This window comes from Brienomyrus brachyistius, unplaced genomic scaffold (assembly GCF_023856365.1).
Source record: "Brienomyrus brachyistius isolate T26 unplaced genomic scaffold, BBRACH_0.4 scaffold82, whole genome shotgun sequence".
In the NCBI taxonomy this organism is placed as follows: domain Eukaryota; kingdom Metazoa; phylum Chordata; class Actinopteri; order Osteoglossiformes; family Mormyridae; genus Brienomyrus; species Brienomyrus brachyistius.
In genome coordinates this window covers 355,331-369,600 of record NW_026042357.1, presented here as the reverse complement: position 1 = coordinate 369,600, position 14,270 = coordinate 355,331, and the positions used below count along the sequence as shown (strand labels likewise).

General features: G+C 43.3%; 1 protein-coding gene across 1 annotated transcript in view; it reads right to left on the bottom strand.

The window, feature by feature from the left end:
- The window catches only part of LOC125726981 (neurocan core protein-like), a 75,474-nt gene extending 73,762 nt beyond the window's left edge, over positions 1-1,712 (bottom strand). Inside the window, exon 1 of the mRNA XM_049003534.1 lies at positions 1,570-1,712. The gene's annotated coding sequence lies outside the window, so the exon portion shown is untranslated. The remainder of the gene's footprint in view (positions 1-1,569) is intronic.
- Positions 1,713-14,270: the final 12,558 nt, after the last annotated feature.

Here is a 14,270-nt window from a genome sequence, read left to right as displayed (position 1 = left end):
TGCATGTTGGTGGTATCTAGTGTCACCCCCTGGACCCTGGAGTTTTTATTTTTTTCGGCAGAGTCACATGACTGATCAACCGGTGGGGAAGGTGAAGCTTTACAAATGTAATGTATTACGCAGCTATCCGGCGTTAGGCTGTGCCAGAACCTTCTTTCCGGAGCATACCGCTTTCAGCGTGCCGGTGGAACCCGTCCCTTTCTACTCCGCTTGAGCCACTTCACAAAAACGGCACGGGGATGCAGGCGAAGCTGCCCCCCCCCCCAGGTCACAGGCACACGCCACGTTCCCAGCATTTTGCAATCAGCAGCCACAACCCCGTGACGGATTTCCCCGGGGTCTGTCATGCAACTAAACACCCCCACCTCCACCTGGGTCTCTCCCACATTCACTCACATGTGTATCTCAAAACAGAGGTATTTACACGCATATTTATATTAAAACACATCTGACCGATGGGACCAAATGCACAAAAAGAAAATAAATAAAACCACGTACACTTGCATAGATTTTCACGTCAGCTGTGACTCCTGGGTTTTCATAGATATACACAGACCGGAAGGCATGTGTGACAGTGTGATTTCTCAGAGGAGAAACTGGCTGTCATTCTCCACGGCATGTTTGGTGTCAGCAAGTCTCAGGCAGACTCAGAGACTGAGGACTGCCGGTCTGAATGGCTAATTTTAGCTGGAGCCAGATAGACACTCTCCTGTACTAATCCTTTTGCCTCAAATGTATAAGAATTTCGTCCATGTTCACCTGAGCTGTGTCACATTTATTCTAATAAACTGGGCAGCCCGCAGTGAAGAGGCATTTCCTCCGATTTACACAAACCATTAAGAACCACACTCCATTAGCAGAGAACGAGTTTCCAGTTCAGGCACATATTTCAGGCCAAATCATAAAGTAAGATTCAGATAATTCATGCATTCTCTTCCAAGTAAGGAGCAAATACACCATTACAAGGACAAACGCGAATCCTTAAAACGCGCGGTGTTATCGGCTACTTGGGAACTATAGGCGGCTGTTTAAAAACGGCGCAAAAGCTGCAGCATCCTGAATCAGCCGCTTTGCTGGAAATGGCTGGCACTGCTGCCCAGAGCAAACCAAGACGCATTCCTGCATTACCAATAAGTTGTAAATTTGGAGTTTCTCACACGGCAACCGAAAACCCCACAGTGAGAGATATAAAAGATCCGGCTTTTTAGCAGTCCGCGGTCCCTAAAAGCCCAAATACCGGCATGAGATAAATGCAACCTGTGTTTCGCTCTCAAAAACCACAAAACAAAGCAAAAAACATTGTATACATTTCTAACTTCAGATGCTGAAATACTCGCTGTCCATACGTTAGTATTAATGCAGATGCAGGGTTTCTAAATGCTTGACAGCTTTCCTTTGTTTTCGATCCTTTAGCGATATATATTCTTTACCGATGCGCTCGGTGTAGAAGACGAGCATCAGTTACTAATAAACATAGCCCAACTGACAATTATAAATAAAAAGCAAGGGGTCGAACGCCGACTATAACATTCTAGTAATATATTTAAATATACAAGCCATCGCTGTCACCTTTGGGGTCTTCAGGAATGTAGTCGGTCTTGTCCTAGCGAGAGGTTGATCTTGTTCAGTGCAGGTGCTCCGGTAACGTCCGTGTGCCACAGCAGCCGATGCCAACCATCAGACGACGAGTTTCATTGCCAGAGTTTGCTCACATGCCAAGAGGTTTCAAAAAACCGGCGTTGGAGCGGAGAGTGGGGCGTTTTTTGAAAAGCGACCACATCAAAAGTCGAAATCTCCGGCGCGCAGATGATTCTCCAGACAAGATTATATCTCATGCAGAGGGCAAGAGACAAGAGAAAGGAGAGCGGCGATGTTCACGTCCTGAGCAGCAAAGCGCTACTGAACAAAAGGAACCTGGCGAGTAGGCTGCTCTCTGCAGAGTCCCTCTATTCATATGGTGGGAGTCGGCGGAGGGGCTGGGAAATAGGGTGCGAGCAGCCGGGGGTAGGGCAACGGCAACCCCGATTGTTTCCTTAGTCGTCCTATTTCTTAAATCGGTCTTAAGGTGTGATTAATTAATCATAAATTTGCAAGCGCGTCATTTAAGTAATAAAGGGGAAAAACATTCGCATTTCAGTAATTTTGAAACAACTTCGAGGCTATGGGACTACAGGGAATATTACATGACATAAACGCACCGAGAAGAAATAAATAGTGAAATCAGTAAGGGGACAATTGTTTTTCTGTAAAACTTAAGCTACATTAACTCTGACATATTGGGGGAAAATAAAATGAGAGGAAAAAACGATTTATTACTTGCTTCTTGTATTTCTGTGCTTGCATGTTGTATGATTTATCTTCATTAAACTAGTCTAATTGGTTAAAATGAAAAGTTTTTAACTCTGGATAGATGCGACTGAATTAAATGTTTTTTTTGTCGGTTTTGCTTAATTAGGCAATATGTTACTGTAGGCTTACAATAAGACAACATTCTGAGTCATAAAGCGATTGCAATAATCGTTAAGGTTGTTCGGCCCGCTAAAACATCACAGCTTTTTAACTTACAAAGGAATCCCGTGTGATATGACAGTTTCTGTAGACATTAATCATGTTACTCCCAATGTACTAAAAAAGCAAACAGGCATTTACCGGCGTTTTTAGGGTTGCGTAGCATCTTGGTCATCAAAACATGACTCCTTTGTACCCCCCAGTTCTCTTTGTCTGCATCTTTTTGTGACTGGGGAATTTTATTGTATATTTAATAAGTTAGCGCTTGGCATTGTCTCAAAGATGTGACCAATTATGTCTAAGAGATTAATATATTGCGGCTGCCAAGGCGGATGTGTCTTGCTGCGGTTTAAAACAGTCAATAGAGAGAATCCCTCCTGACACACAATCCCTGCCCACACCAACCATAATTAACCCCATTGAGATTTTACATTCCGGTGCTGCAGGGCATTAATGTGACTCAATAATTTAATATAATTTCAATCCGTATTACCATTTACTCTCAGTATTACACGAGGTTTGATAGATTCTCTTTAATTTTCGTCATTTCAGAAGATGAGCTCACACATGTCCAGAGTCATATATTTTCACCCCGAACTATACCCAAACGTGACTGATAGCTCATATACGATGCGAAGTTCTTTCAGAACTTCGAAATAACGCTGCCATTTGACGTAGGAGCGTATGAACTGTCCGTGGTGCTGAATGTCATCTTAAATCATCACTGGAGGGTCGTTGTTAATATGATTCTACATATTTCAGACAACATAAAAATTGTAATACTAAATTAAAACCATGAGATTTTTGCATTTGATATGATTAAGATGTCATCACCCTCCCTCTCCTTTTGACTTTGCAGGACCGCAGAGAGTCAGTACAGTATGTGGCCATTTGGAGATAATATTACAATTAGTGGAAGAATAGCAGACCTGATCCTTTGTTCTCCAGGAATTCATGCAAAAAGTAAGAGACGGTACTTTACCTGGGTAGACTCGTTTGAATTCTAGTTTCGCTATGTTTCTGAGACAGACAACCTCACATGTACTTCAGTGAAGGTAGGACCCGCATCATTTACAGCAGCGCACCACAGCCGTCTAACACATCCCCGAGGCCCCAATAAACAAGCTCGTAAGATCTGCAGCTCTGAACCAAAAACACATCAGCAACCACAGTCTGGGACTCAGATCAATTCACAGCCAAGTGCTTCAAAGGACAAGCTAGCTTGATATGGAATGGGGGAGCAATACAATCGTTCTCTTGATGTCTCCAGGTAAACAATTCGCACCAATCTACAATCACAAGCCACATGTGTCATCAGCCCATTACAGCCTTAGCATGGTAACGAAGCAGGAAGATTTTTAATTGATCTCAAGGACGTGTGGAGGAAAATTCTGACCACTGCTTAGCCATCATAGTTTTAGATTTAACGACGCACGCGGCACGTGCTCAAAAGAGGGACGATCAGTCCTCAAGACTAATGCAATTATTTCAGTGCTGTGTCTATGGATGGTGTTTAAAGAATAAGAGGAATCTGTTCTCTCAATTTGTGTTAAGAATTGCCAGTCAGGTGGCATTATATGCAGAGTATTGGCATTTTAAAATGAATTCAAATTACCTTATTTTTGTGCCACATTGTTGCCTTACACCTCCAAGTAGGACCAATTTTAGTGAGCTCCAGAACTGAAGTCATTGTGGGACCCTACTTACAACCCAAAATGCTGCTGTAACAAACAGGACAAAAGTTTGGTGCCCCCTACAATTCTGGGCCCTGGGCAACAGCCCAGGTTAAGCCCGTGGATAAATCTGACTTTGCCTCCAAGGATAGAAATCCCTTCCAGGGTGTCCCCCGCCTTGTGCCCTGAGATGGACTGGTATCCTTTCCAGGGTGTCCCCCGCCATGTGCCCTGAGATGGACTGGTATCTTTTCCAGGGTGTCCCCCGCCTTGTGCCCTGAGATGGACTGGTATCCCTTCCAGGGTGTCCCCCGCCTTGTGCCCTAGGATGTACTGGTATCCCTTCCAGGGTGTCCCCCGCCTTGTGCCCTGAGATGGACTGGTATCCCTTCCAGGGTGTCCCCCGCCTTGTGCCCTGAGATGGACTGGTATCCTTTCCAGGGTGTTCTTTGACTTGTATCCCATATTTTCTGGAATACACTTCATGCTCCTTGCGACCCTGCACTGACAGCATTTTGAAGATGGATGGATAGACGATATTGTCTTTGGTTGGAAGTTCATGACTGAAGCTCTCTGTTGTTCAGTTTAGTCCCTGCCCAAATTCAGCTTAATTCTAAATATAAAAATTACTAAAAATAGGAACAAAGAGGAAGCATAAACCAGAAACGGACATGCAGAGGTACAATCATACTGACAATACTTAAAGTGATTAGAGGAGTAATGGTAATAATTATGTGGCACCAAACAGTTTTATTTTTATTCACCTGAACATTACTTTTATCTGAACATCGGAAAAAAAAGAGATGAATGGATGAATCTCAGAACCAAAATAAAAATGTGTCCCAGTGGCGAAAAGGCTGTATTTCACCGAATTACTGAACTCAGCATTTTAAAAATAGCTGTCTAACAAGTTAAAAGTTTGTCAACTTATCATCTGATGGCTGCAAGGGTCTTTGATGTTGTACATGGGATCCGGTTTGCCTACTGAGCACTGTTCAGTCCAGCAAAAATGTGGAATTATGAACACGGAAAATTTTTACCGTTATGGTTTGGAAGGATAGTTAAGGACGTTTTGCATCATAGAGTATATACTATACACTACTATGCAGTATATACTATACTTTACAGTATATACTATACACTATTATGCAGTATATACTATACACTATTATACAGTATATTTTATGCACTCTACGATACCATACATTACAAACACTGCACGTGCATGTGAATATATTCTACATTCTCATTATACAGTACATACTACGTACGCTATACTGCACCTGCATTGTACAGTGCAGGATGTGTACACCAGGCACCAGGGTTGCTAAATAATTTTTCCCCGACAGACAAATTCCATCAGCAACGCAAAGCCAAAGGCCACAAAAGAATTATCTAAGCAGTTGGGGGGGAGGGGGGGTCAGTTGCGGAACCCTAGTGTACATGGTCTACATTAGACTGTGGAGAAAAATGTTATTCTTGGTGCTGCATTTGGTCCCGATTAAATTGCATTTTGGTCCAAATGCAGAACCGTGGAACATAGAAATTGACTAATGTCATCAACATTTGAATACCTATAAAAGTGTAAGAAAGAAGGAGGAGAAGAAGAAGAAAATAGATATTGCATTTTATGTTAACGATGCCCACATTCAATATTAATAATCATAAGGTGGAAAGTGTTTAAAACTGTCAGTATTTAGCAGGTAGGTTTCATCAAGGAGGATCCAATATTCACTAATGTTACTCTGTTAGCTAGTGGACTTTCATTCTAAACGTTTTATTTACCCACAGATGTTTATATTTATGTCAGAGAGTATATAACAATGTGTGCATGGATACACGCTCAGTTGAAATGTATGTGTGTTTGTGTTTGTGTGTGTGTGTGTGTGTGTGTGTGTGTGTGTGCGCTTATAGCTGCTTCTGAATCCTCTAATGCTGATTTAACGAGTCAGTTTTGCCTGAAAGGGGACGAGATTCCGCTTCACACCTCTGACGCTTGTGCATCACAGCCACCCCCCTCCGTGGGCGTAGTCGAGGTCATCGCAGAGGAGGAGCTTGGCACAGGGCCAGCCACGCTGCTCACTGACCCAGAAATGAGTCAGCGAAGCACCATGAGCCGATCAACAAGCCAAAGCTCGTGCAATTGCCGTTCAGCGGCAGCACGGGAATGTGTGAGGTCACGTGCAATCGAGCAGGGAGTGTGCCCAAGCAAAGGTGGTATGTATTTGGTGTAAGGCTGGGGTGGGAGTGCACCATTACTGTTGAGCAGGTCTGTACCACGGGGGGGGGGGGGGGGCAATATGGTGCGTTTTTATCATCTAACTAAGGTGAAATATGCATCACATTATCTAGGTATGTAATAAGCTTAGCAAAGCTGCATGAGATAAGTACTTAGATCATAACAATAGTAGCTGAATAATTACAGGTTACACTGCTTCTTATCGGAAGGTTGTTGGTTCAAATCCCGTGATTTCACCGCTGGGCCCTTGAGTAAGGCCCTTCACCTCCAATTGCTACAGGGATACTTGCTGACTCTGCTGTCTGACCCTTAATTATATGTCCTTACAGAAGAAAGCATCTGCTTTGCAAATATACTGCTAAACTGAGTCCCACGTTGTAAGGTAACATATTTGATTACGACTTATTTCATTATATCACTGTAATTGTTTACCCCTCATGCTTTACTACAGCTGCCTTCCTACTCAGCCAAAAAGCTCAGTACATTTAAGCGTCCATTTTTCTGCAGACTGTGCATGTCCCCTTAATCAAAACAGGCACTTACAGCACTTTGTTTAAAAAAAAAAATAAAAGCAAAAATAATTGTCAAGTCGCAAGAAGTCAGCAATTTCACCGGGTCGTGTGCCCACAACCCTCGTATTTCCAGAAGGTCACTGGACGAACCAGGTGTTCATGCAAGGACAGCGGAAAGCCTAATTTCTCAAGAAACACAGGGTGCCCTAAACTTAGATAAATGACTGTGCTCAGCAGTCAGGAAGCTTCACGAATTTTCATTCTCGCCCTCGCGCCCAATTACATCCCAGAATGGGCCTCTCTGATGGGCCTATGCTGTCGATTGCATTGTTTTCTCACTTGATCAAAATGCCTCTGACTCTTACTTATAGATGACTGGCAGAATAAAATAGGCTTAAACATTTCAACAGATGGATTTTTCACAGAAAACACTGCCCAGTATCTGAAAGAACTACTGAAATCTGTCTTTAGTAGCCACACGTAGAGTGTACCAAGCATTATTTGGGTAGTCGTTGGAGGTTTAGGGGAATTCTCAGGTATTTCCAGCCAAGGTAGTGCTACTTGCCCAGTTAGCTCCGTTGGAAAAGCATGAAACCCTTAATCGCAGGGTTGTGGGGTTGCGTTCCATATTGGACTATGTCTCATGTATGTCACTTTGAATAAAAGCATCTGCTAAACAAAAAGTTTTTCTTTTTTCCTGCTATATTTGGCACCTTTTTCCATTTGAAAGTACCGTTTTATCTCTTACCCGTATAAATGGAAACAAAGATCAAACACATTCATCCTCATCCTAAGAATATCTTCAGTAAATATATTCATCTCCGACATTCTGCTGAACTGTTCCGTAGACTAAAAAGGGCGTCCAAATATACGACTATAAGAAAAGCAAACACCTTCCTTCTGTGAAACGCTTTCTGAAACCATCCAGGTATCACTTGTACCTAATCGAGCTGTGAAGGGCTGATCTAGTGTGAGATTTGGACTGAGAGGATGAGACTGAAGGAAGGGTGAGGAGACAAGCATCTTTGAGGAGTCACATGGAGCTGAGAAGGAACAGAAATCTGAACTGTCTGGCAGGGACCTCAGTGGGAGCAAAAACATAGACCAACTGCAGGGCCCTGGGGATCGGACTGGAAAACACGGACATAGACATTATAAGCCAAACAGACGTTAGACTCCCCTGTCAATCTGTTCTAATGCTGAGTGCCCAGGGTATTGGTGTGGGAAGATGAAATATGACCACATGCTTGGTCACACCAAGAGTTAGTACCTCCATGACAATTGTGGTTCATCTTTGTTTCACCCGTGTTCTAAGCACTTTCCTCCTCTTAATTGATCTCTCTTAATGGAGGCGATTACACACCTCCCCACCCTCTCTCGTGGGGCTCCAATAAAAGTAGAGAGCTGAAAATTCAAGGACAGTTATTTAAAAACTTGTTTTTTGCCCCACAAAATTCTATGGATATGCCATAAAACGACACTATAAATTAGATGGTCCAACACAAAGATTTACGGGGTACCGGAACTGACTCAAATAAATAAAGAGCAGCCTCTTTCACACACGTCTGCTCTAACTCTGCTCCTTAGCTCTATAGTGCCTAGATATTGTCTTTATCGGGGCCTTGTAGAGACTTTTAGAGGGTCTGGTGATTAACCAGTACATTTATGTTATTGCTGGTGATGAAAAATATGCAGTTGGTGAAATTTGGTGCACCAGTGGGGGGGATGGATGCCCCTACCCGCATACCTGGTCGTTATTAGGGCTGCAAAGGGGTGGAAAATTTCCAAAAACTTTCCATTTGATGGGAAGTTAAGCTGGGGAATTTTGGGAATATTCCAAGTTGGAAACTTTCTAAGGGAATTAGCAGGGAAATTAATGGGAAAATCCCAAGAATTGTGTAAGTTTTTATAGCCTTATATCTGCACCCCACATCCTGACATCTTTTCTACAGCACGTTCACATCCTGTTGGTCTGTCGATCCTCCTTATCATACTGGAAGCTCTGTGCGGTAGCACAGGTTTCCAGCCAGATGGCCGAGATATCTGCTGCAAACGAAGGCACCTTGAAGCTTGCGAAGCTTGTTGAAGCTCCCTCCAACAAGCCAGAAGGGGCTGCGAGGGAGAGCAGGCCAGGAGTAGGTGTCAAAAGCAAACAAATAAATACATGCACTCACGCACAAACACACACGCACATACATAACATTGACTCCGCCTCTGCATTATTGACCCCAAAGTCTCCATGTCCTGTTTTATTCCACAGCACCCTGCTGTAACATTGCCAGCTTTTTTTTTCCTGCTGAATCCTTACATGAGCTGCCTCCAATTTTCACGGTTTCTCAGCAATATCCGTATTAGCCTTTACGGGGCGTGAAACCACACAGGAAGAGACCCCCCACCCATAGCAGTGGACTACACTGGACACAAAGAGGACAGAGGCATTGATTATCGCTTAAATAAACTGTTACAGAAATACAAATAAGATAAAAACCAAAGAGACAAATTTACTCTGCGTTTCAACCCTCCGTTGTCTTTGGCTGGCGTATGCCCCAAGCGAGTGTGCGTATCAGATTTGCAATTGTTATTAAATACATGCACAAAGGCGGCATCAGACAGATGAATTATTGAATGCCTTGCGGTGTGTGTTATTCCTCTGGGGACAAAGCAATCCGCCTCTGCCGCCACATGACCACGAGTGGCAGCAGCGATCACCAGCACTCAGGCAAGGTGACTTTTACAAATGTCAGCTTCCTTCTAACACCACACCATCTCTGGCAAGACAGAATGATGCCTGTCACTGTGATGTGAGCAAGCGCCCCATCTTATTATTCCTTTGGCCCAGGCAAAGAAAAATAAAAAAACAGAGGTGAACACATGCAATTGGAAATATGACCATCATTATTGCATGATGAAAAATACATATTTTTTGCTAAAGGGCCTGGAACTATTGCTGATTTAATGTTCAAAGGAAGCGTTTCTTAATTAGAATTATAAATTCCAGTGCACACCAAGAATCAGCTGCGGGCCACATGTTTATCATAAATAAATGTTTCTTTATTCACTTGCATTGCAAGCCCAGCCGATTTGCAGAACTCACCTCCGCGATTTTGAGGGCTACGGCACGAATCGTGTAATTATTGCTCCCTTATCTAGGCCGTGACATTGGTGAAGCTCGCGAAATCCGCAGCAGGCGAGCCACCCGGAAGGCCTGCCGGAGCTCGCCTGCTCCTCGATGTTCCTCGGGGAAGGTCTCCAGATAAGGGGTGCTCCTGTCACTGACACCGGCAAGGCAATAGCAAACTCATGAGCGATGCTGACCCCAGGCGATCCGGTGGCCGCTGCATGCGAGCCGCGTCTCCCAGCCGCCAAGGGGCGGTCCTTCAAAATGCCGGTTCCGTTGGAGCCAGGTGACGGCAATCAACAGCTTCATAACTTAAAGGAAAGTCAATCCTCTTTGTGATTATGTCCAATGGCCCAGAAGCTTGTCATTAATACATACACATTCTGTCGTCTCCATATGCATTTGGAACTTCTCCAACACTTTCACTGACTACTACTTACCACATAAATGACATAACTCTTCATCTTTTAACTTTTTCCCAACTATTATAGCCTTCCTTAAGACACCGGACCTTCTCATAATATACCCAAAATAAATATATAAATGAGAACGAGTCTATTTCACTGGAGCAGTTCCAGTTCTGTACCTCTGGGGCAGGACAGCCTGGTTCCTACCTGGATTGAATACCCAGCCTTCTGGATACAGTTCTTTAAATTTAATGCTTCCTACTATCTGTTCACGGGGCAGAAATGACCATTAACTAACAAGTACGATACCAAGCAGAAGTCCACAGGGAAGCTCAAATCGGCCAAAAACGACTCACATGACAACATAAAAATCAAACAGTAAATGATGTCTGGCATTTAGGAAAGAGACAGATTACATGACACTTGCCCATAATATCCTTCTGTTCCAGGGGCCAGTGACATTGCTCAAAATTACTGTAGGGGTCACATTACTACTTTACTACATTAGAGATCACGATGTTGATCCGAATGACAATAAAGATCACAATGCTGATTGTGACGAAACGACAAAATCACAACATTGATCCAAAATACATTCCAGACCACCAATGCTGATCCAAACGACATTAGAGATCACCGACACTGATCCAATCCACTGCAGGTATCAGTGACACTGATCCAAACTATTGCAGGGATCACCAGTGCTGATCCAAACGACATTAGAGATCATCGACATTGATCCAATCTACTGCAGGTATCAGTGACACTGATCCAAACTATTGCAGGGATCACCCATGCTGATCCAAACGACAGCACCAGCTCTTGCAGTTTTTTTGCACTTTTCTGTTTCATGGAGAGAGCAGAAGCTGGTGAGGTCCAGAGTGTCTGTGATACCTCCTCTCCCTGTAAGAGGATCCCTTACAGTTCAGCTTGGTGTACGGTGCTTAATTACCCACATGTGAGCGATCCACAAGTGGGGAAAGTTGATCTGTGTGACTCATGCCTGGAAACTCGGGTGTTCATGTTGTCACTGCCTGAGGTAGATAGTGATGACAAGACGAAGATTAAGGAATTCTGTATATTGAGCCTGTCCTTCTGTCATCAATCAGAGGCGGACTGCCCTCATACAAGCCTAAAAATGGTACCTGGTCAAACACAGGAAGTTCCACTAGGGTTAAAATGTCACTACTGGCCACAAAAATGGCCAACAAGGGTGTAACAGAAAGCAACGGTCTTTCAAAAATATGATCTGTGCAGTAAATATAAAAAATTAATAGTTAACATTTCAGTAGAGTGCACACATGAATTAATAATCTGAACATTGAGTACAGCACACACTTACAGGCATACATACAAATGCGTGTACATGATTCTTAAATGGTTTTTCAGCCCGGTAAAAAAAACACAATGTAAATTGGAAGATTCAAAGCATAAAAAGATCAGAGGCTCCAAGAAAGAGGACACAGTGTCATGTTTAAAGTTTAGACACCAGCTCCAACGTGGGAAACGTTTAACTGTATCCTTTGATTATTTTTTTTTTCTGCTTCCTACGGCATTTTCCAGGGGGTTTGTGCGGCGGAATTAGTTAACGGGTTTGAAGCAAATCTTCTGCCAACCTCCAGTCTAAAACAGATGAGGTCTATACAACATGGACCACAAAGGGTAGCTCTCTCCATTGTACACACCACGGTCCCCCTCCCCCCATGCTTAAAATTCTACTCATGAGTAACTCTGCCAGTGTGGCTGGCGACTGCATGGCTTCAGCTCTCTCATCTTCATTCCCACTCGATAATGAACACCCCCCCCCCCCCCCCAACCCCTGTGAATGCTGCATGGAGTCCCGCAGTACTCCCCAAGCTGTCTTCTCCCTCTTCCTCTTCATCCGCCGGGGCCGCCAGCCTCTGCCCTCCGGGTGGTATAGAGAGCAAGGGCTTGAAATTTCAGCAGAACATTCCGGAAACACCGCACAGCCCCATTCTGCGTGACAGGTGAGGGGGTGCGGGGGTCTCGGGAGCAAGAGTCGGATCACCGAGGCCAGCGTGTCGATTACCTCCACCTGTCCGTCATTCCCAGTGAGGTTTATAAACTGGTCTGTCCATTTTTTTTATCCGAATTGAAAAACACACTAGATGCCCCAACCCACACCACCCTCCCAGCAAACACATTCCTGTCGTCACACTGTCTGCCCATTTCTGTTCAGTCCCCGGCTGAAACAACAGAGTTCTTTTAAAATCCCACTGGTAGCTCGCCCGGCCTGATCTCTCCTGTAAAGGACACTCCCCACCCAAATAAAGATTCCACCAGCTGCCTGGCCTTTGTCCAGAGTCTCTCCTCACTGCTTCAGATGCTGCCTGTGAGCTGCACAGCCTTCAGACTGTCACCCTCGATACGCTCATGTCCCAGAATGTTCCACAAGGAAGCTGTATGGTGAAGAAAACAAAATCCAGACTGCTAGTATCAACCACATGAGCTGCAAATGGTTAACCTGAGCCATTGTTTCAGAATGCATATATGTATTCAGTATAATTAGTCTTTTTGACTATATGGTTCAGAGAGTCTATCTGAATTCAGCCAGAAAATCTAGGTTATTTATCCAGTCTGGTATAGCAACTGTTGAAAATATGCAACAAAATAGCCACATCTCAGAATAGACAATATATTCACTATATATGCACATTGAGAGACAGCAACTATAAATGGCTGAGGATGTAAGTATACAGCCATTACATTCCTCCTTTGCCCATTTTCCAACTTTCCAGGACACCATCATAAGGTTTTAGTGTAGAAGGATATGGTATCAGAATATGGCAGCCCATTTTCCGAGGGGAACAGTCTTGGCTCCCATTAAACCAATAATGAGGAAAATCGGTGGTTGCTGGATGGATTTTTAACACGATGAGCAGCATCCCGCAGAACGTGTTTCCAAATACAATGTGCTGCCGCTGATTCAGCCCCGGTGCCGCTCAGTATCAAGAACCCTTCCGCCGGAACTACTTTCCGTGGGGGGATCGCGAGCAGAGCCAAGACTTAGATCCAATCCTCTTTCTCATTTTCTGCACATTACGAGATATATATATATATATATATATATATATATATATATATATATATATATATATATATATATATATATATATATATATATATATATACACACACATATATACACACACACACACACAATACAGAATGCGAATAAATAACACTGTGCACACAGACAAGCTGCTGCCGCAGGGCTGCTTCGCGCTGCTGTTTTTATTAAATACATTCCACTTGTACATTACTAATAAAATTACGAAGATTACCTCGGGTGCCTGCATTGGTCCCTTTAACTTAAAAATACGGTCTAACTTCTTTTTAAACAGAATATACTGCGCAAGTTAAATTCTTCGTCCATTATCTCAATTTGGAAAAACAAACACTTTGCTGTGAAAACTACATCTGTTTGTGTAATGGGAAAAGCACATCGTAGCCTTTGTGAGTAATTAAATTCTTAATGCGATTTTAGACAGATATTGCTCGGAAACTTTGGGGTCTTTCGCTCTACACTATTAGGAAAACCTTCCTTGACCGACTAAAAAATGATTTAATAGACATTTAAATGGTTAAAGGCTTCGTATAACTGAACTAATTTAATTAATAGTCATAAATGCGTACAGCTCGAAAGAACGTGATGTTTCTGTTTTGTGAATGATAACATCCAGACATTTTTAAAGCCACTTTGCATTTAAGAAAAATAACCAAGAGCAAAACTGATTGTTTTTATCCAGTGCTTGTAATTGTATTAGCACAGACGCGCTTCACTGCCCTAAT